Genomic DNA, 20943 nt, shown 5'->3' with positions numbered 1-20943 from the left:
AGTCATTGTTTACAAATGACGAATGAGTTTTCAGTTGCTCCTCTGAAAACTTAGAACAAATTAGTAGGTTCCATCTTCAGAGGTCAAGTTCTTTCAGAACTTTTTCTAAAATTTCATGGGAAAGAAGCAATATTTCCTTCAGTTTGTAGTATTTTGTGAAAGAGAGGAAAAATAAAGACCATTTTCTTCTTTCCTGAATATCATATATTTTTGAATTGCATGACAAGATGTGGGATATAAGCTTGAGAGGCTCAGAGGAATCCCAGTCAGAATATTCTAATTTATGGAATGCATTGCTCATGATATAAATGTGCAGATGTGCAGAATCTTTGAGTTTAATCCCGGCTCAGTTATCCCTTGGCAGAGTTTCATGGACAAATTATTTAACCTTTCTGACTCAGGTGCCTTATCTGGAAAATGGTAGCAATTAAGATGAGCTGTAATTATAGTTCTAAAGGATATAAGATAATGGTAATATATGATAAAGTGGACAGCATCATTGGTTTTGTTACCATTGCACAATCCTCAAAGGACAATGAATAAATTATTTTATTTCTACCCCAGCTAAGAGAAAGATATTAAATATATTGTATGAGAAACTTGGCAAGAACGTTTAGGGAAAAATATAGCTTAACAAGTATGGACACCATTACGGTTGCTTTCGGAGTCATGTTCTCATTTTTGAGGAATGCTTTAGAAAAACAAGTACTTTATTTCAGGGAAAAAAAAGGTAGGAAAGAAAATATTAAAAACACTGTATATGTTGAAATCCTGGTCCTAGGAAAAAATAACACTAACTAGAAGTGAGATATTTTGCATTAATTATAATATATATGATACAGAGAGAGCCTTGGTATCTTAAAACATTTTCTACAATGTTTACTTAAGTGTTTGATAATTATATTTGCAGGGGAGCAAAATTTGCCACCCCTAATTATGTCTTTTTGGCAGAAGGATTAATTTAAGCTGATTATTTTTTAAGGACCAAAAGACTCAGGATAAACCTTTGGCATTCTTAACTGCGCAAAAGAATGTAGATAGAAGACCTGTTCCACGAAGGGAACTATCACCACAGATAACTATAGTATGAAGTAGTGTGTAGACAGGGAGGAACCTAGCAAAGTCTGTTTGTTAAAATTCCTCTGGTGTCCCATTGTCTCTGCCTGGCCCAGCAAACTTTTATCTACGAAACATTTGTTTTTCATCTCCATGTGAATTGCCTTCATTCCCTTTGAAGTCCTAAATCACTACCCCCTGCATCCTCTTTTGTCTTTAGCTGAAGATGACATTTAAGGTGAGGGCTTGGGCCATTTTGGTGAGTTACTCAATTTTCCTGTGTCTCTCCCATGTATGCATGTTATTAAACTTCTGTTTGATTTTTCTCATATTAATCTGTCTCATGTCAATTTAATTCTTAGATCAGCCAGAAGAACCTAGAGGGTAGAGGAAAATTTCTTCCTCCCTGACATATTGAATTAAGTAATTCTATTTACTATCTAGTATAACTTAAAACAATACGTTTCAGACACATTTGGTAATACATTGTCATTTGAAGAGTGAAGTTTCTAATGGTTTTAATTTCTTTTTCAAATCTATTTTATTATTGACTTTTATCTTTCTTCTAATTTCAGAGAATGCTTTGTCATGTAGAAAGATGACAGGTTGTAGAATCAATCAACCCTGACTTAAAACTTCTATCCTTCACCACCCAGCTCTGGGACCTCGGTTTCCTCATCTGTAATATAGAGAGAGTCACAACTATTTTAGTGCATTTAAATGGAGACGTGAAATGAGATGATCTGTAAAACAGCTCACACAGTCCTTAATGTGCTGTGATGTTCGGTTTACCTCTTGGCATTTCCTCTTGTCATGTAAATCCCTCCCACACACTCAATGAGTGTTTGGATTCATCAGTACATCTGCTCACAAGTTCCAGTGTTTCAAGTTAGAATGTCATTAGAAACCTCTAAATGTTGTTTTGATGAATTTGACAAAAGAAGTCTCTTTCTTTTTAACCAAAGACCTCTCTGGCAGAGAGTAAAAGTTGCTCAAATTTAGAAGTATGGAAAAAGTTCTGGTTCTCTAAAGGCCTGCCTCGTAGGAATGTACCAACAGAGGACAAGGGTGTGGAGTTGATCCCGGGGCTATATTACACATAGCAAAGGGGTGCAGTTTATTTCTAAAGTAAATTCTGTACTACTATGAATGCCAAATATGGCATTGCTCCTTTCCTTATTCTATGGGCAATCATGTGCATTTTTCTACAGTTCTAGGGCTCAATTTTCTCAGAATGTTCATTTTTGTTTTAATTCAAGGCATTGTATGGTGAGCATACATCTTTAGATGACAGAGCTAGCATCTTATATTTATATAAGTTTATTATAAGGATATTATCTATTTCATTCATCCCACATAGTCAAATTGTAACAGAGACTAGTATTTCTATTGTATAAAATGGAAAGCCAAGACGGTTCATAACTTCCCCAACGACCCTTCCAATGCAATTCTATTTTCTGAAAACTGGAAATGGACTATTGACTGTGAAAAGGCTAGGGTTGGTTTTGTAATTCGGAACCCACACCTTCATTAAAAAAATGTATGTAAAGAAGCCGTCACTTACATTGCATGGCATTTCCATAATTAGATTTGTATCTATCCACAGGAGTCTTTTTAAAGATAGGATGTAGAATGTTGGAAAATATCATTCTAGGACATTCTACTCTAGATCCAGCTATAGCCATATTAAAAAACTAGATGGGACACAAGTTGTCCAAGAGTTGTATACTTCCTCACACTTTGTGTGGCTTTTTACATTTGTGATTGTGTATTAGTTAAGTGAGTAACAGAGCTGCTGTAACAGACACAACCAAAAATTTTAGTGTTTTTCCCTTGAAAAAATGTTTCTTAGTTGCACAGATCCAGTATGGATGTTCCTGGTTGATGGCTGTTCCTGATTGTTGGACAGATCTGGGCTCCTCTGAACCCATGACTCTGTCATTCCTGAGAACCTCTGAGCCTTCTGCTGAATCCTCTGTCTCAGGCTGACAGATGGGGGAAAAGAGAGAGTGTCATGTGTGACAGATTTTCCTATGTCTGTCCTGAGAGAGACACACATTCAGAATTCAGTCACAAGGCCCTGTGTAACTTCAAGGGTTTGAATACTCAATACGTAATTATTGTACACAAAAGTGCATAAATCCTGATAGCAGTGATGGTGCAAAAGTGGAGGGGATGATCTCGGAAGTGCCTACAGTCTTCGGACTTCCTGATGACTTACTGCATTCATACAGAAGCAGTGCAACTTTGCAGATTCTGGAGTAAGACCTGGCGATTCTATTCCCAGGTGACCCATCTTGGGGCAAGTGATTTGACTCCTCTGAACCTCAGTTATTTAATCGATGAAATTGCAAGAGAAGAAAAATGAACAGCTATTGGTCACATGCTGTTTTCCTGGAACAGTGATATCTATATAATAGGAAATATTTATATATATAACCTCATTGCATTCACACAGCCACCCCAAGAACTGAGCCACATGGTATAAGACTTAAAAATGGGGGCTGTGGAGTTAGTTTGCCTGAGTTCAGATTCTATTCCATCCACTTATTTGCTCAGTGATTTGGGCATGTTTCTTACTCTTAGAGCCTCAACTGTTCATCTGTAAAATGGGCATCATACTATCGAACTTATAGATGGATGCAAGGAGTAATTAAATTAGCATATATAGGGGCCTCCCTGGTGGTGCAGTGGTTGAGAGTCCGCCTGCCGATGCAGGGGACGTGGGTTCGTGCCCCGGTCCGGGAGGATCCCACATGCCACGGAGCGGCTGGGCCCATGAGCCATGGCCGCTGAGCCTGCGCGTCCGGAGCCTGTGCTCCGCAACGGGAGAGGCCACAACAGTGAGAGGCCCCCGTACGGCAAAAAAAAAAAGATATTCACAACCTAAGAGTTGAAAGTTATGTTTTATTTGGTGGGACTTCAAGCCCGGGAGGCAGCATCTCAAGTAACCCTGAGAGAACTGCTCCTCCGAGGAGGTGAGGGGGGAAACCAGGTTATATAGGAGTTTTGCAACAATGGGCAGGTAGTCCGAACATCAAAAGATTATTGTTAATTAAGGAAAACCAGACATCTCAAGTTAAGGAATTTAGTCCTTTTCTATGTATGGGGAGATGCAAGAATCTGGGCTCACTGAAATCATTCCTTAGATATGCACCTCAGCTATCTGGGGCCAGTATCCTGTGCTTTCACAGCCTGAGTTTCCTCAGGGCTCACCGGAGGGAGTGGCTGCCATCTGATGGCTGCTGGATGGCAGGTATTCTTTCCTTCCTGAGATCCCTTAGGGCTCACCAGCCCACCATTGGCTGTGGCTGCAATCACCGATGACTGTGACATCCTTTGTTTACCGACATGGCAGAAAATATTCCATTTCTCACCACCAAGGATTTTATTGCTTTAAGTCTTAGCTTTGATTCCACTTCTGAGCATAAGTTGGTCCTTATGTATAGTGGAGGATGATACTGCAACCCATAATTGATTCTTTGAAAGGTAGGAGCTGAGAGGGCCTGGGATGGAAGAGCCATTTTCTAGGTAATAACTTTCAGGCTGAAAGAGCATATATTTTTCACAATTAGAGAAGCTTTTTGAGTATTGATTTAGGAAAGGTATTTTTAAATGAGCTGGCATCCTCAATGGTTATAATATGAATTACCGTGAAGGATGTCTTCTTGGGCAGTAAGTAAACAGCGTGGGAAGCAGGCAAGAAGAAATTGAGATGGAGAACATGAATTAGGTAGCAAGGAAGGAACCACTCTATTGAACTCTTGGCTTGGTAGATCATAAGCTACAAGGAAGCTGCTTGCTCTTAAGCTGATTTGGGGTTTCTTGTACAAGATGTTCATTTTTTCCTGCCTTTCCATACTCATAACAATTTGGATGAATTTGGCTAAAAGGAAAATGGCCAACTTCTTTTGAGGAAATCCAATTATAATTGGATTAGAGTCCAATTATAAACCCTTGTAATGTTGACCATAAACTAATTAGAGTCCAATTAGTTTATGGTCAACATTACAAGGGTTATTTTGATTACTTGGGGCATAAGTGCTTATTTTGAGTTAGGATGAAAGGCCACAAACTTTAGGTCAACGTGGCTCAGACTTGAAATCACAGAATGAAAGGAAATTTATTTAGATGGTGAAGTAAGGGAGCCGCAGACCCCAACGCCTGCAGCTGCCTAGGAGGCATTGGAAATGAGTACTTTCTCACTTTGATAGAATCAACAGGGCAGAAAATATTTTTCTATCAAATGAAAAGATTTATTCCTAGTGAAATGAAAAATGGCAACTGGCACTTTGCCTCAGCAGTGAATTACATAGAACCAAGCTGAACAGGAAAGACAAGCCTATTTAAAGAGAGGAGAGAAAACTCAGACCCAGCCAACTGTTGTCATGTTTCTCTGATTTTTCAAGAGAAGCCAAATTCTAGGTGCTCTTGTCCTGGCCCTCTCCTTTCCCCCCTCTGTTTCTCTCTCTCTTCCTATATCATCTAATGATTTTTTTTCACATTGGTTCAAAAATTTTAAATATTGTGCATTTTAGACAACAGACACCTGTGAGCCTGGTGCAACCCCGCATTTCACAGTTTGTGCCCTCTGTTCCTTTCTAACCTGAGGCCAAGAGAAGTGAAGTGATTTGCCAGAGCTAGTAAATAGCAAAGCTGGCTTCTGAAGGGAAGTATTATGATCCACAGCTTGTTTCTCATTCTATAACACAGTTAAGCTCCTATTGGGCAATGCATTCTAGTGGAGAAAAAATATATTTTATGTACTTTCTCAGCTCTATTCCAAGATCTGAAAATGATTATTAGCTCTACCAGCGATTTGTAAAGCCTTTTCCTTGAGAATTAGCTTATTCTGCTTGTCTCTGAACCTCCCTCTCTTTTGCTAGATAAAACAAATGTTTATTGAGATGTGACTCTCCCTAATTTATCTGGAGTCAAGTCCATGTGCACTATTAAAAACCAATATTTTGTAATGGAATTAAACTTGAAATTAAATTAATGCTAATGTAAGTGATTAAGAGAATATTCTTAGTGAAAAACATCAATACACTTGTTATAATTGAATTTTATCTTGTAATACCGTCTGTTCTTTGAGGGAATGTCTTTTTAAGGCATTCTACTTAGAAAGTTCTTGCACATTTAAAAACATAAATTAATTCTGAAACCTGCTCAGAGGTTTTTTTTTTCTTTAATACAAACAATTAGTTTATCAATTAACGGCTGAAATTGTAGTCATTATTAGGTTTAATTGCTGAGGAATATGTTGTGCCTTCTTAATTGGGAAGAAATGTATCACAATTTTTCTGTAGATTTTTTACTTTCCAAGAGTAAAGAATTCATAATCATAAAATAGTAAAAAGGCTAATTAAGTTATATGTATGTATATATGTATATCTATGTCTATGTCTGTATTTATATCTATAGCTATATTTGAAGATTATACATTGCCCTGCCTGAAGACATAGACATAATATTTTTGATATTTGGACGTAAATCAACTTTCCTCTGAAAAGCCTCATCTTGCATTTTGATATAGGAATGTCATGTATCATATCACATATCAGTTATGCTTATGTCCTTCACAACTTTATGCAGATTTTAATGCAGCAACACTTTAAGGCAATTTCAGACCCTTGAGAACTATATCATAAATCAATTCTTTCTCATGCAGTATTATCATTATTTCTCAAAGCTATTGCATCTTTCTGTATCCTTACACAGATGAATCTACTTATTATACCTGTATACATGCTCTGTATACATATATAGAGATGCACATACCATGTCACTCACACCTGGATGGATGGTGCATTATTGGATAGATAGTTTTTTCATTGTTTTTGATCATAGTCTTTCACCAGAGAACATACGCTAAATCACATACAATTGCCAATTTGCATTTTGCGTTTGTTCACAAGAGATACCAAGTTAACATTCTATTTTAGCAACTTGCTTTGCATTTAGTTGTCATCTTGTAATATAAAAATGTGATCATTTTAAGGGTTTAAAACCTTCATTTTTCTAGAAGTTGAAATTTTATTCTCCTCTAAAATTCTGTGACAGTGAAAATTTTATAAAATTATGGTTTGATGCAATTAGCATCTTCTTTCGTGGTGGTATGAAAGCCATCCCTGGTCTTTTTCCTTCATGCAGCCTTTCTTGGGCTTTTTATCCTAATGCCACACATGGAATCAGCCAACACTCCTGTGCAACTCAGTCAAGAGGCACTAAGATCTCACTATACTTGTGAATATACTTGAAGATGCTTAAATATGTGTAGAAGGACAACGATATTGTTTGCTGCTATGAAACTGAGGAAAAGGTGCTTATTGAAATGAACTTGAATTGAATTGTGGTTGGTGAAGTAAAATGAAAAATATCTTCAGAGGGACTCCTTTGGTGAAGGACCCAGAGCAGGTAACGTATCCTCAACACACAATTATATGGAAATAGCCATACAACCAGTGAGTAAGTAGTTTGAAAGTGAGATGAGATGGAGGTATTCTTATATAGCAAGAAAAGAACCATTGTTCTTTTTTTTTTTTTTTTAATTTTTTGGGGCGTGCCATGCAGCTTGCAGGATCTTAGTTCCCCGACCAGGGATTGACCTGCACTCCTGACAATGAACGCGTGGAGTCCTAACCGCTGGACCATCAGGGAATCCCCCCATTGTTCTTATTGTTATTGGACTTTATATTATTCACCACTTGGACACATCTCCGATCACGATGCTCCATCCTTTAGATGTTTTAGTAATAACTTCTTTAAGAAGGAAGCCAGGAGGGAGGTAAAGTGAAGACAGAGAGCTACCTTTGCAATTTAACCGTGGGATATTAAATATAACCAAGTGAAAATACTCTGGGGACTAACGAATATATTCTTGTGGATTAGAGGCAAGGAATCTGAGCTATGGATAGAGGGTCTAACCTGGGGAAGGAGATGATCGTGTTCTGCTCTATTAATAATTCCCTTTCACACCCAGTATGGAATCAGACTCTAGAGACTGCTAAGTGATCTTTAACCTCTTCTGAACTTGATTTTTTCATCTGTAATATGGTGATCACAGGGCTATTGTGAGGCTAAAATGAAATGAAGCAGGCTGAGTGTTCACACAGTGCCTTGCCCACTGAGAGGAGATGCTATAGGGTTATCATGCCCGTGATCTTGATAATAGCAGAGTATGGTGTGATGACAATAATGACAAATATAACAAATAACAAGGTCAAAGTTTCATCCCTCCCCCAAAGTTTTGATACTTTATAAATCCTCTAATCTTTCAATCTTTCAGCAGCAAACTTTACCACCTTCATTTGACCCAGCACACTGTCCCATATTATTGGCTATGTGAAGTGAATATGTGAAAAGTACCTTAACAATTGTGTGCGTGTGTGTGTTTCCAGTGTGGGCCACTTTAATCAGAATTAGCTGTGAGACAATCCAGTGTAATGATAAGGGCACAGACTCTAGCGTTTGGTATATTTTGTCTTGAATTCCAATTCTAGTTCTGCCTTCTATTAGCAATATGATACTACACATATTAGTTAACCTTTTCAAGCCGCAATTTATCATCTAACAAATAGCAATAAGACATGCTTATATATTTATTAAGCTCTAAAGAAATTGATATATGCTAAGTGCCAGTCGGGTGTCTGGTACATGGTTTACGTATAATAAATAATGCTATTATTACATCGTTGATGTTCTTATGATTACTACTTAGATCATGACAATCCTTCATTCCAAAGTCACTTGAGCAAAGGTGAATGTAGCTTGCTAACTTATTTTAGAACTTTTATAAAATCATTCAAGGGTGTTTTGAGATCATCCCTTGAGATCAATCAAGAATCTCAAGATATGAGACTTTATTAACTTTAGCCTACTATTTTTTCTTCAGTGACATTGTAGACACATATATTCTTTCAGCAAAACTCTTATAATTTTGGTTTTTGAAACCTATAGCTTTCAATAATTTAATCATACTTGTCTGATATACACATATATGCACAAATATACATACAAATACATACATATACACACAAATGTATGATCCATACTTTTTTTTTTTTTTTTTTTTTTTTGCGGTGTGTGGGCCTCTCACTGTTGTGGCCTCTCCCGCTGCGGAGCACAGGCTCCGGACGCGCAGGCTCAGCGGCCATGGCTCACGGGTCCAGCCGCTCCGCGGCACGTGGGATCTTCCCGGACCGGGGCATGAACCCGTGTCCCCTGCATTGGCAGGTGGACTCTCAACCACTGCGCCACCAGGGAAGCCCTGATCCATACTTTTATACACACATACATACATATGTTTCTGACTATATATGAATTGTATGTATATGTATTCGTGTACACGTGTGTATGTGCATATGGTCAGCTCCCAGACAGCTTCAAAACAGACTTAGATTTTCTTTTAATGAAATGTAATGATAGATTTTCTTTTAATGAAATGTAATGATTCTTTTAAACATAATTGTTAAATATTTTCCAAAATGAAACACTTTAGAAGACTTTGATATAATATATTGCAACCTGGAAAACGATATTTGTCCAATATATGCATCATTTGAAGCTGGAGAATGAAACAGTATTTTTTTTTGTAAAAGACTGTTTGTGTGTATATATATATGTGTATTCATATAGATTTATGTTTCAAGAAGATAATGATTACGCCAGGGTAATCTGAAGAGGAGAAGTAAAAGTTTTTCACTTAGACATCATTTTCCTTAAGGTAGAACTGATATACATATTCTAATGATTGACAGTTTTATACCAGCTACTACCTCATAAAATGAAATTAAAGTACAGAATTACTTACAGAATTTGAAATATGGCTTAACCACTATGATTGATAAATATGTGCTTGAACAATTGATTAGATATGTGAAATAAATAAAAGTAGATTCTCACCTCATGAAAAATTAAAAAGTAAAATTTGTCCTTTTATTGTTTTACCTTTTGTCTCATTTTTCTTATTAAATATATTTTTCTCTTCCTAAGCAATGTACTTTTAGCAACAAAGAAGAGTGTAAACAAATGAAGTAAAAGGTGAATTCATGAATACAATAAAACCATAAACTCTGAAAAACATAAAGAGTTATATTTGTAGGTTACCAAAAAGTCAGGAAATTTAAAGAACAGAAAAATGGAGAAATTTTGAAAAAAGTAACTGCTTTTACTACATAAAAATTAGAAACACCTGTTAGTAATAACGTACATGACTAAAGTGTCAAACATTGGAAAGTAATAATATAAATAATGCATAAATACCCTAAATTTTAAAATATATAAATTAGTAAGTAAAACTACCCCTTTATTAGAAAAAAAGAATAAACTAAGGCTATGTGTCAACTCTTCTGTTTTTAAACATCTGTGAAATATCCAAACTCATTCAACTTTCTGTTAATGAAAGTAAATTTTGAAATCAAAGGGTTCTTTTAGACATATAAAATGCAGACAAATTTCTTGCTTGTTTGTTTGCTTTTTTCTTTTGGTAACACAACTCAGTGCTAATAAAGATGTGGTATAAGTCCCATACTGCTATGGGAATGGAAAATAATTTAACTTTTCTGGAAGACAAATAGGCCGTGTCTGTATCAAGGCCTTAAAATGTTTTGACCCTTTGACTTGAGAATTACTGTTTGAGTGGCTTCCTGAAGAAAAAAAAAAATCATAAAATATTGAAACATTATTTACAGCATTTAAGAAATGAAAGCCAATCAAATGTGAGCAATTATAAAATGACTAAATAAAGATATTCATAATGAATAATTTGTTTTTTTTATCATGTCTTGAGAAAAGTATTTAAGACTCTAATAATGAGAAAAATTTGAGGATATAATAATGCTGTATAATCCCAAGTTTAAAAAAGGGTATTTTATACATACATAACATATCACAATATATATATACAATTTATGTGAGGAATTTACTACATTTTTTGTATGGTGGTATCACAGATAATTTTTACTTATGATGTTATTACCCATATTTTGTATAATAGGTATATTTTACTTTTATAATCAGAAAAATGTAATGAAAAAGTTTACCTCTCAAACTAGTCACTTTGAAATATTATTTCAATGAAGCTTTAACTATTTAAAACATTGTGGGACTTCTGTGGGAGTACTAACTCAGGATTCTAGGGCTGCAAAAATGATGTAAACAAGATCTGTGCTTTTCAGAAGTTCAGAATCTTGTGCAAAACTTGTAATAAACACATGCATTCATAGCATGGTGTAAGAGGTTGCTGATTTCAGTAATGAATGAATGAATGAGTAGATGGTACTCCAGAAATAAGCAAGCATGGCTGTCAGAGTCATAGAGGATCTCACAATGGATTCTTGCTGCATTTAGCTCAACTTTAAAAGCGTTAAGTGGGATTTCACGGAAAAGATGAGGCCACAGGGAGGAAGAGAGTTCCAGAATGAGGAAACAGCTTGAGCTAAAAATGGGAGCAAGTAGTGTGCCTGTGGTCCCAGTTGAGTTTTGAGGAGTCAGTTATGACTGGCGTATGAAGTAAATGGCTGGGTAGAAAATATTAGCCAGAAAAGACAACTATGTTCTTAGTTAACATTAACTATGTTCTTTAGGTTAAAAAGGGAACCGTTGAGTTAATACGACTTTGTGGAGGCTTCTCAGGGAGCTCTTGGGCAGAAGTGTGGATGGTGGATGAGAAGTAGCCGATAAATGGAACCTTAGAGGCAATCTTAATAGTCCAGGTACTGGACCAGGAAAATGACTCTGGAAATGTAAAAGATGGTGACAGATTTGAGAAACATTTATGGAATAGCATTAACTGCCTTTTGGGCCATTTGAATGCAGTTGCCTGAGACCCACCTTACCTGGAACCTAGACTCAGAATCTCTAAGTATAATGCCTAAGAATTGATTTTAGCAAATTCCCAAGGGGAGATGGCCACATACTCAAGTTTAGGGAGCATCAGTCTGTCACTTAACCTGAGCCAAAGAGTCAAGGATTCTGAGACCCCAGAACTCAAATCCTTGAGACCCCAAGGATTCAAACACCCTAGAGTGTTTTCAGCCGTAGAACCCCCAGATTATGGCTCACATGGCAGGGAGGGCGGAGTTTAACGTTAGATGTCTTCTGTGGCTCAAAAATCCCAGGAAGGGCTTCCCTGGTGGCGCAGTGGTTGAGAGTCTGCCTGCCGATGCAGGGGACATGGGTTCGTGCCCGGGTCCGGGAAGATCCCACATGCCGCGGAGCGGCTGGGCCCGTGAGCCATGGCCGCTGAGCCTGCGCGTCCGGAGCCTGTGCTCCGCAAACGGGAGAGGCCACAACAGTGAGAGGCCCGCGTACCAAAAAAAAAAAAAAAAAAAAAAAAAAAAAAAAATCCCAGGAAATATACTCTTTAACCTTGTACAATTTGGGATATTATTGGATTCAACTGAGCCAAAGTGAAATCAAATTATTCAATAAATCAAAGATTTCCAAAGCCCCTTTCCTGAAGACACAGAGAGAGCATTGCTCTTCTAGTTATCCATTTGTTTATTCATTCGTTCCTTGCATGAGTATTTATGACACATTTCCTTGTGCTAAAGGATAAGGATGTAAGTATTAACCATAGAGCCCCTCCTTATCTTCAAAGAACTCACAGTCTACTAGGGATAGAGGAGCCTATATTTTTGTGTCCACCATGAAGTAGATGCTAAATCATTACATGCAATTCTCCCAGCAAACCTGAGGTCTTATTATTTTCATATTACAGATAAAGAACCAAGGTCTCAGGAAGATTATATGACTTGTCCCAGACCTCACAACTAATAAGTGGTAAAACCAGGCCATGATATCCATTTTATCCACCTTATTCTGTCCCCTAAGAAGGAAATCAAACGTGCACACAAAAATAGGATTATTATTATTACAGACGGATGTGCAGTGTACTGGCAGAACTTGGAAACAGCTATAATTGCCACTGTTGAGCAGAGTAGTTCAGACCAGCCTCTGTCCTTGAAAGTGACTTGTGACCTGGGTCTTGATTATAGGACATCACTCTAAAACTGAAGAGTTAGGTGTTTTCCTCATTTTGCAGGCAGAGAAAAATGAGCAATCTATATTCACTTGAAACTCTACTTATAGCCATGCAATTGTAAGGTTTATTAACTTACAATTTTAATCTTTATGATGAGTGATTTTTACATAATTGATCATATAAACAAGCACAGATACCTAAAAACAAATATATGGCTTAAAATACCAACATGTGATGTTTCTTATAGTTGATCAGAGATTGTATACTGAGGCAGATCTTCAGATCTAGAAAAAGAAGGGTGAGGGCTGTATACCCATGATGTCTCATTCAAAAGCAGCTCTGAAATCAAGACATGGTTCTCATTTTAATAATATATCTGTATCTCAAAGCTAAATTTAGACCACCTGAAATAAACACTGCAGTTTCAGTACATACCTCAGGTGTATATCTGCCTAATAATTCTTTCACAAAAATAGGTTCTAAATCAACACTGCTGATAAATGAGGGAGGATTACAAAGGAATAATTAAAAAAAAACAATCAATAGATCAGAGTTAAAGATGAAAAAAACATAGGCAAAAAACTATGAAAAATGCTAAAGTTATCCCAAGGGTGCAATTATTTCAAATACTGTCATAAAAGTTTAAAAGCTAGGAACATTTCAGACATAATATTTAATTCTCATAATATCTCAAGCAAGAAAACCAGATAAGTAGCTTGTACAACATTACCAAAGTGAGATTAAAAGCCAGGATCTTTTCCAGGCCCATGGAACTGATAAGTCCCTGCTTTTTTCATTTTGTCAACTTATGCTATCTTTTTTTAAAAAAATATTGCACATTTATATTATCTTTTTTTTGTTTTGCACACTTACATTATGTAGTTTTTAACTTTTGATATTTCACCCTTTTCTGTTGAATTAGCTTCATTCCGGCCTTCATGAAAAAAGAAAAAAATTCATTTAGTGTGGAAGCATCTTCCTGACCTTGAATTTGTAATTTTCAAAGTAGAATAAATGGTATTTATGTCATTGTAAAGTCACATGGATTATTTGACTGTACCTTCTAATATTTACCATAGAAAATACTGTGATGTTGGGTCACCTCTATATGCTTTCAATTATTTTACACAAATACATAGAAAGAGAGAGGTAGATGCATACAGAGATACATAGAGTATGTCTTCCTCATTCAAAGCAAAAGACATTTTTTTCTTATAATGTATAATGATCAAGGAACATGGATTTGAGCACTTGTTATTTGATAACTAAGTAAAAAAAATTAGTGAATTTGCTGACAAGTGCAGATAATTATAACCCTTCCATCTCTGTGTTATGTCAATTTCAAAAGGTTTATTGAGGGCTTATGTCGTTGCCTATGCTATGCAAAGCTGACCTTTTCTTTCCAAAATATAGTTGGAAAAAAAGAAAAGAAATATAATTCACTAACATTATTTTTTAAAAAGTTCTCGAAGCAACTTTTATATTGAAGTTGAATCAACACTGTTACCTAGCACAGACAAGCAAATAGCCACTGCAGGGTTATTAAAAGAAAAGGTTGACCTTATATTGAATCTCTTATTTAGAGGATTTAAACCAGATTATCCACTTTATTTCTTTAATTCCAACATGCCTCTTCTTTCTTATGATGATGAAATTGTAAAAATGTGCCCAAATAATTTCTCTAAACTAATTGTCAGAGCTGATTTAAAATCTAAAAGTCTCATCCTTTATGATTCATCTAATGGGCCAAACTTGATATGAAAAATATTGTAAGTATATATGAATCGATGCTCTTGATTTTGTTTTATAGCCTTTTTTTATAGTCCTAATATTGATATTACCCTTTTGGGTCTTCTATTGGGCATTTTTTATTTTAAGGGTTAATTGCTTATTTACCTAGGAAGTTAGCAACCTTTTTCTTTAAAGGGCCAGACAATAACTATTTCAGGCTTTACAGGCCATGTGGTATCTGTCCCAATGACTGAACTCTACTTGATAGCGTGAAAGCAGCTGTAGTTAATCCATGGACACATGGGCATGTCTGTATGCCAGGTTAAACTTTATATATGCTGACATGTGAATTTCATATAATTTTCACCTGTCATGGAATATTCTTCTTTTGTTTATTTTTCAACTATTTAAAAGCTTAAAACAAAAATTCTTGTTTATGGGCTGTACTAAAACAGGCAATGGACTTTATTTGAGAAGTGTATTATAGTTTGCCAACCCCTGTCCGTTTTCCTGAAGATCTATGTAAACAAGGCATGATGCTTACGTGTTCATTCTTTATGTACATTTTGTGAGTAAAGAATCAATCTCTTTACCCACTAAATGAGAGAGGAAGAATGTTTTCAATGAGAGCAGTAACACCTCTGTCTGACCTGTGACTCCTAAGGACAGGGACAGCAGAGGTGAAAGTGACTTGCTTCCTCCTGTAATTCCTGAAGACGTTGCTCACCTTTCTCAAATCACACCAGCTGGCCTTCACGCCTGCTCTTCCTTGATGCCCCACTAATGCTATCCATGCTCTCCTGGAGAAATTTTCTTCAGGGCAAAGGGAAAGTTCAGAGAACTCTGGTAACTCTAGCTTTCTTTTCAGCCAGACTAAAGCTTGTACTCCTCACACTGGAAATGATGATTTCTTTTTTTTTTTAATTAATTTTTATTGGAGTGTGGTTGATTTACAATGTTGTGTTAGTTTCTGCTGTACAGCAAAATGAATCAGTTATACATATACATCTATCCACTCTTTTTAAGATTCTTTTCCCATATAGGTCATTACAGAGTTGGAAATGATGACTTCTCATAAAATGGGCTACCCAGGTGGCAGAAATTGGGACAGAGAGAGCAACGTGCAACTGATAGATATTTTTTCCCCCTAAAGCTTCTGAAAATTAGTTTTGGTATTGTGTCTATTGTTTAAGAAATTAAATTTGATCCTCAAATCTTCAGGCTCACAGCTAAACTTAATTCCAAAGCCAGTATCACACCTGCTAAAAATTTTTGATGGATTTTTTTTTACGTGCTTACTCATGAGGCATCAAAATCAAAATCAATAGGGATAGGCATGCTTGTATCAGTTTTACTCTCATATCATTTTTAATATTGAAATTCTCCATGTGCTTATTGCAGAGTATTCTTTTCTCTTATGGTTTACATACTTTGAAAAATTGAATACTTTAAATAAACATTATGAAGATTTATTATTGGACAGTCTCACTATTCTTTTGTTTCTTGGATGAAGTATACTCAATATCAGGAAGTACTTCGATTATTTTTTAGAGAAAGTAATGATTGAAGTGAATTACGACTCCTCATTTATGTTATTCCCGATGCATTGAAAGCTCCATAGATAAGATCATGAATGATGTATGGGACTTTACATTTTTTCAGTTCCAAATATGCATACTATATATAAGGTATATTCAAGTGTACATACTATGTATATAGGAATTATGTACATATATATACATATGTACTGTATATAGGAAGTACATACAAGTTCAGAGAGATACATGACTTTTCAAGGTCACACAACAATCAAGAGCCCAATCAAGTCATCTAACTCTTCCTTTATACCATGTTGCTTCCATCTAAAGAATGAAAGGTACAGTTACTTATTCTTTGGAAAGAATATGGTCCCATCACGTTATTTTTAAAGATATATATATTTTTGAATTTTAGAGTAGTTTTAAATTTACAGAAAAACTGCAAAGAATACACACAGTGTTCCTGTATACCCCACACCCAGTTTCCTCTATTGTTAATATCTTACATTATAATGGTGTTTTTGTCACGACTAATGAATCACTATCGATACATTATTATTAAAACACATACCTTATTTGAATTTCCTTAGTTTTTATCAATCAGTTTCAGGATTTCTTCCAGTGTACCACATTAATTAATTTCAGTCATCATGTCTCCTTGACCTTCTCTAGACTGTGATGGTTTCTCAGACTTTCCTTATTTTGTATGACCTTGCTAGTTTTGAGGATTACTGGACTGTTGTTTGTTTGTTTGTTTTTTTGCGGTACGCGGGCCTCTCACTGTTGTGGCCTCTCCCGTTGCGGAGCACAGGCTCCGGACGCGCAGGCTCAGCGGCCATGGCTCACGGGCCCAGCCGCTCCGCGGCATGTGGGATCTTCTCGGACCAGGGCACGAACCCATGTCCCCTGCATCAGCAGGCGGACTCTCAACCACGGCGCCACCAGGGAAGCCCTGGACTGGTATTTTGTACAATGGCTCTCAGTTTGGGTTTATCTGGTGTTTTTCTCATGGTTAGGCTAAGTTATGGTTTGGAGGAGGAAAACCACAGAGGTAAAGTGCCCTTCTTATCACATCATATCAAAGGTGCGTACTGTCAACATCACTTATTACTGCTGATCACCAGGTGTGGCGCAGGTAGTGTTTGACAGGTTTCTTCATGTAAAGTTCCTCTCCTCCTCCTTTCTAGAGTGTACTCTTTGGAAAGAAGTCCTGTGTATAGCCTGCACTTAAGGAATGGTGATTTATGTCTCACCTCCTTGCGGAGGAGCTTCACTTCATTTTTATCTCCATGAAATTAGCCAAGAATATTGCCTCCACTGAATCTTGTTAATAGGAGAATCTTGTCCGAGATATATGTGTGTTCATATTAATTGAACAATTGTCTTCCAATGCATACTTAACTTGCTTGTGTATTTTTTCTTTCCTTCATGGTTCATGCAATAAGTGCATATGGATTAAAGATGAGAAACAGGACACTTGATTAAATAACTAAACTGGAAGAGTTTATTTACTGGGCTTAGTTTCAAATTAGTTGTAAATTGACTCACAGAGTTCTTTCAACTACAGGGTGAAGTGGAATGGAATTTTACAGCTAAATTTAAACTAGATACGAAGAATCTGATGATAGACAAAAAATGGGAAAGTCTAGATATCTTTTATGGGTAGTAGTCTTAACACACTTCATATAATGGCTAAACATGCTGTTTGTTATGTCTAAAATAATGAATTAAAGCATAACATCTTCCTATCAGAATGAAATAATTTTTGACACATTTTAGGGGGGAGGGATTGGCTATGTCAATAGGCATGGAAGTAACACTGAGTTTATTTTGGGGAATTAAAAACAATGTGTACCCTCCAGAAAGAAATATTCAAAAACATGCGTTATTTAAAAGTAAATATGAAAAGCAGACTTATCTTCCCCCAAATGAATCTCATTCTTCCTTCATTCATATCATTGTAACATAATAATAATTTGGGGGCGGGGTATTTTAAATGAGAAAAATGTTTGATAGATTTTACGTGAGAAGATTCTACAGCAGACTTGACAGACTTGTTAAACTTTTTAAAATTAAAAAATTAATTTTCTATCTTCTAACAACCTGTATTTGAATTCTCTTAGAATACCTCACCCTCTTTCACATATTGGGCAATGCTTTCTCATGGAATTTTTACTGACTATATAATTGACCCCCAAAAGAAGATAGTTCAATATTGCAGTCAGTCTGAAAAACAAGGTTGATTTTCTTCTACTAATATTTTGAACCATTATATCTCAATGAAAGGGATATATAACTATTCTAAAATGAAAATGTAAAGAATGTGAAAAACCATATCTCTTTCTTCTTAAATTCCTATTCCTTAGATTTTTAAAGAATGGATTTTTTCTTAGTAAATTGGCATATATAGCATAAACTAGTAATTGACTGAAAACACATACTTATTCTAGACAATGTAATGCATTTATGAACTGTAATGACAACTATGAAATAAAATGTAATATAATGAAATATATTGGTGACACTGTTGTCAGAGCAATCCAGGAAAATTATTATTTTGCAGTTACATATACTGATTCACACCCTAAAAATATTAAAGGAAATTAAGTAATAAGTGATTTAATGTTTGTGTGGACCATGAAAATATTGAAGTGATGCTGTAAATATCTTACCTTAAAGACTGGAGGTTTTGCGATTTCCTTGAGATGTGTAAAATCCAGTGAGATTTTACTAAGGAGAAAATTATCTTGAGAGTTTTCTGAGATGCAACAAAAACTGTTGTTCAATGACAGTGGCTTCAATTCATTCCTAAAACATTTACTGAAAGCTGAATGACTCTGTTCTGTATGCTGGGGCTACTGTGTTGGATGCGATTGGGGGCCGGCCCTCTGGGAATTCTGTGTTATAAATTCCATTTATAACAGTTTATAGTCACTCAATAAATTTTGCTTGTCTTTCCACCAAAATAGAGTTATTGTATTTTTATTGCTTAGATTATCATGTTAGAAAATACTAATAAATCTTTTGAAAAATTTTCAAGCTACTTTGGCAATCTCCTGTTAGGACAAAACTCTGTTGGTTGTTGTCCTAGAACTTCACTTAAAAAGTGAACAGCCATGGCCAGGGCCTGGGCTAGGGGCTAGAGGACACCAAAAGGTGTCAAACACAGCCCATCCTTTCAAGAAACTTTGTGTCAAGTTAAGCTCATTACATACAAGATATTTATCTAAGAGTATAATCTTCTGGAATCCAAGTCCAAGTCATTGATTTTGATTTATTTGATAAACAATTTTTATTCACTCATAAAACTGTAAATATATTTGCATTTTTGAGTAGCATCTGGAAATTGTGGTACATACAATAATAACTCTTATTATAATTTCTATATAATATTCAGGAGATGGAGTTTGCTGTAGTAGCAAGATGATTTACTTTGGAGTCAGGCAGATCTGAGTTTGATATAGACCTGTATCACAGCCAATAACCTATGACTTTGATCTAGTTCCTTAAACTTTCTGGGACTCAGCTTTCTCACTTGTAGTGTGTAGCTAAATCCTAACTTTCAGTATGGTTGGGAGGATTTAACATAACATATACAGAGTTCTTCGCACATGCTTGGCAAAGAGCAGGTATGGAAAACCGCTGCTGGGTATTTGTCAGTGTTAGAATAATAATTCTTGGGCAATGTTTCACTGTTTTAAAAATGACTTCACCTTCATTATCCAATCTAATTTTCATATTAACTTCTGAAATTAAGATATTATCCATTCAGTTATTCATGTAAAGAAACCAAGAAATGGAAGTGACCAGTGGAAATCTGACACAGCCCGAATTTGAATCTTTGATTTCTAGCTCAAGATCCTGCCCTCTCCATAAAGAATTAAGAATTGTGAGAATTCAGTTTTGCCTTGTTCACACCAAAGCCTACCTGCCTGGTTTGGACAAGATATGTAAATTCTTGAAGTCTTAGCTTCCTCGCCTGTACATTGAAGGCATTGTACTGATATATCTTCCCAATCCTTTCCAGTTTTGCACGCACTATGAGAGTCAGTAGAGTGTAGTTGTTAAGATACAGGTGTTGGAGATAAACTCTTGGATTCAAATCCTGGCTCTGTAAGCTTAGGCAAATTACTAAATCTCATCAAGTCTCATTTTACTCATCATTATGGGTTAATAAATAGTACTTCAGGGCATCATCTTTGTGAGGAATAAATGCATTATACTATGCAAAATACGAAGAAAGGGATCTGGTATAGAATAAGTGTTATACATATAAGGTTTTGCTGATTATTTCCTAAAATTGTGCCATCAGATTTAGTGACTCCAAGTGAGCCATTTGAACTCTTTAAGTCAGAGGAGATTTGCTTAAACAATTAAGTGAAAGCATCACCATCCTGGATTCTTGGCCCAATCACACTGCTGTTCTTGTGACACTGACTCAACTCGCTGGCTCTGTTCTAAAGAACAGTTATTGGTGGACATAGCCACATACACCTGGGAGCAGTGTTTACCTGTCCAGAAATAGATGTATGTGTATCAATATATAGTCAGCACTGAATCTTCTCCTGGTACCCAACTGAACTGATGAATCTATTTCTTTGAAGTTCTGGAACTATTCGGGATCTGGGTCAG

General features: G+C 36.0%; 1 protein-coding gene across 3 annotated transcripts in view; it reads left to right on the top strand.

Annotated features, from left to right (window-relative positions):
- NYAP2 (neuronal tyrosine-phosphorylated phosphoinositide-3-kinase adaptor 2) overlaps positions 1-20943 on the top strand; it is a 266912-nt gene that overhangs the window by 239996 nt on the left and 5973 nt on the right. The window lies entirely within an intron of this gene.

The sequence above is a fragment of the Globicephala melas genome, chromosome 7, assembly GCF_963455315.2.
Source record: "Globicephala melas chromosome 7, mGloMel1.2, whole genome shotgun sequence".
NCBI classification, from domain to species: Eukaryota; Metazoa; Chordata; class Mammalia; order Artiodactyla; family Delphinidae; genus Globicephala; species Globicephala melas.
Note: the sequence above shows the minus strand (reverse complement) of the source record. Positions and strands in the feature narration are given on the sequence as shown.